Source organism: Tachypleus tridentatus, chromosome 7 (genome assembly GCF_004210375.1).
Source record: "Tachypleus tridentatus isolate NWPU-2018 chromosome 7, ASM421037v1, whole genome shotgun sequence".
Taxonomy (NCBI): Eukaryota; Metazoa; Arthropoda; class Merostomata; order Xiphosura; family Limulidae; genus Tachypleus; species Tachypleus tridentatus.
The window spans coordinates 109,714,740-109,718,479 of record NC_134831.1 but is presented as its reverse complement, the minus strand read 5'-3'; positions in this window follow the sequence as shown (position 1 = coordinate 109,718,479).

Below are 3,740 nucleotides of genomic sequence, written 5' to 3'. Positions count from 1 at the left end.
AATTCTTACTCGGAACAAACTTTCTGGATTTGTAAATCTTTGTCTTCATCCAAATGTAGCTTCACAGGTCTTGGTCATTCCAGATTTAGGGAGAACTGCACAGCATCTCCCTGTGTTTGAGGCTTCTTATTTCAGATATCCAAACTGGTTTCTTCCAAATACGTCCTTAACAGCTCTGCAGCTTCAGCCAGATTAGCTATTTCCAACACTAAAGTTTTTTGCTGCAAAATTTTGATCTGGAAATCTAAATGTTGAGGGGTTTTGTGAGTGTCATGGTTTTGTTGTGCTCGCATGATTTTGAGCTGCACAAAAGTATTTTTACCAAAGCTTTTTGAACAGCAACACTTCAAGACATCCAGCCCATATAGTTGGGTTTAGACTTTTAGAAGTTAATCCTTGCTGAATACCATATTTGGAAATTAGAGTCATCAACATGTCCTATCTTTTAATACTTGGTCCGAAAAACACAAACGTACACTCTTTGAACAACAATATATAACTGGGCCATGTCTGTCCCTGCATCATTAACTAGTAAATTTAGGGACACAAACTATGTTGGACTTTGATTATTCTCCCCTTCACCTCACTGTATATTCCTATCATATTACTAGCACCTTCGTAACCTTGACCACAACACCTAGAAATGAAAAACTTTTCATTAAAATTTGTATCAAAATGGCCCTTAACTTTAAAGAAATCTAAAAATGATTCGTTTTTAGAGCCTTTGGTTTGTCATTTTCATCACTTTCAATAATAATACATTTTACACAACTGCCCAACTTTGGAAATGTCCAGAGTTACGTTTAAAACAATGGAAACAAAAAGAGGCTGCTTCAATAAATGACCAGGTGGTTAAGGCACTCGACTTGTAATCTGAGAGTCGCGGGTTCGAATCCCTATCACATCAAACATGTTTGCCTTTTCAGCCGTGGGGGCGTTATAATGTGACAGTCAATCTCGCTATTCGTTGGTAAAAGAGTAGTCCAAGAGTTGGCGGTTGGTGGTGATGACTGGCTGCCTTCTCTCTAACCTTACACTGCAAAATTCGGGACGGCTAGCGCAGATAGCCCTCGTGTAGCTTTGTGCGTAAATTCAAACCAAACCAACTTTAATGGGACAAATCAGTTTATGTTGAACCTTATGGTTAATATTTTTTAATTGACCCTTTGGTCCTTTGATCAGCTTTTCAAGAAGATGGTCATATTTTACCAGTAATTACATGAAACAGATAAAATTATCACGTTCTCCTTGGGCTTAGTCACATTGTTCATGTCCTGTTTTGTTTCACTTTGACTGTGAAATGCATGTCGTAAGTATTTAATAGTCCAAGACTTGACCTCAGAAGTTTTCTTTTATTAAGCTACTGTTCATAAATCAAGCAGAATCAAGGAAAATAAATTTGTGACGATTAATGTCTTTGCATTCCCCCAGTGGCACAGCGGTATATCTGCAAACTTACATTGCTAGAAACTGGGTTTCGATACCCATATTGGGCAGAGCACAGATAGCCCTTTTATGTAGCTTTGTGCTTAAAGGTGAATTTTACAGAAAAAAGAAAACTTTGCAGTCAAAAGAACTACTCATGCTGATTAATTTTGCAGGTTCACATTTTTTATAAAACATATGTGCTAACAAATGAAACATAGAACTTGGTGCAGAAAGAGTCCTTTCTGAGCGGCAATTCGAACGTTTTAGTTTTTACATTTGCCATCAGGAAAAGTACTGTGACGTTGCCAAACAATCTGCCAACGCCAGCTTGTTGAATGTTAATAAACATGGCCAGTGCATATGGAGAAACAGAGGCAGAGTCTGTTTTGAATTTGTGTTCTGAACAATGTCGAGTAGCGTCATATCAATTCGAACCTACTCTGAACAAACCTAGAACAGTTACTTTTGACACAGATCTGACAAGTTCTAGTGATGAGGACAGTTCCAGAACTGTGAGTGATACTGAAGAAATAAGATTATATATTAAAACAACATGCTTTATGAGATTTACATTTAATATGACAATGTCAAAGTACTGTGTTAAGATTATTATGATGAGTTATGGAAATATGTTATGGAGTTTATATTTGATTGTTTACAAGTCTACAATGTTTTTAAATACATAACATGTACTTGATTACTTCAACATGTTCAAGACATAGTCTTATTTCAATTTATCTTGAAATGTTAAATTTGAAAAATGGAATTCTTCAAACTTTTCCATATATAAAAATGATACAAAAACATCTACAGAATGATCTACCAGCTTTTAAACTTGGAGTATACTCTATTTGGGATAGATTTGTCCACTGTCTAGACTAGGAAATCAAGGTTTCACTGGCTTTCAGGTTCCACAAATGCAAAACACGCCCATAAATGTGAAATGTGCATGTCTAGTTACATTATTCAAAAACCTGTACTTTTTAAATTATTATATTATACTAGTTATTGTTTATCGCTTTATACTGCACACATACCTTCAAGTTTGTTTTTTTCGTGATGACAAGGGATGGCTTCAGAGGGGTGGAACCTGTATGCTGCAGGCTGAGATCAGTCCTCAGCTCTACACGAGGAAAGATGGTGGGGACAATCCTGTCTAACTGCCGATGGTTTTTTCAGTCTCAACCTGCCTGGCTTGAAACCCACGGGATCCAAAACAGTGGGATCCAACACAAAACATGAGCGTTCAAAGTGATCTTGACAAAGCTTTGCATGGTGTAAAGGAGTCCAAATCTTTCTATTGACCATCCACACCCACTGTCGCCACCTTGCTGGTTCCTTCTCCTTGCACGGAAACGAAAAGAAGCTTTTGCCCGATGCCGAACCGTTTTTACAAACATAAAATATTCTTATTTGTTGGTAAAAACTCACTCAAAACATGGGTAGGGTTGACCAACAAGCAACCAGTTCAGTAAATATACTGATGTAAAATGTGTGAAGAAATATCTTTATGCAAAGCAAAGGTGCAAATCCGGGGGAATAGGTCTTCTGTATCTTCATTGATGGGGGATGGCATAAGTTTTGACTCTTGAATATCTCTAAAACATGCATACACACAAACAGTCACGCACACACACACACACACACACACACACACACACATATATATATATACACAACATGGCCAAAAGTATGTGGACACCTTCTAATTAGTGGATTCTGTTATTACAGCCACCTATTGCTAACATGTGTATAAAATCAAGCATACAGCCATACAATCTCTATAGATAAAATTGGCACTAGAATGGATCATAGTGAAGAGCTCGGTGGCTTTTAATGTTGCACAGTCATAGGGTACCACCTTTCTAACAACTCAGTTTGTCAAATCTCTGCCCTGCTAGAGCTGTTCTGGTCAACTATAAGTGCTGTTATTGTGAATTGGAAACGTCTAAAAGCAACAACAGCTCAGCCACGAAGCGGTAGGCCACACACGCTTACAGAACGGGACTATCGAGTGCTGAAGCGTGTAGCGCGTAAATATCATCTGTCCACAGTTGCAACACTCACTACCGAGTTCCAAACTGCCTCTGAAAGCAACGTCAGCACAAGAACTGTTCGTCGGGAGCTTCATGAAATGAGTTTTCACGAGACTAAGATCATTATGTGCAATACTAAATTTGGGTTGGAGTGGTGTAATGCACACTGCCATAGGACTCTGGAGTGATGTATCACTCTTCACTATCTGTTGGATGAATCTGGGTTTGGCAGATGCCAGGAGTATGCTACCTGCCTGAATGCATAGTGCCAACTGT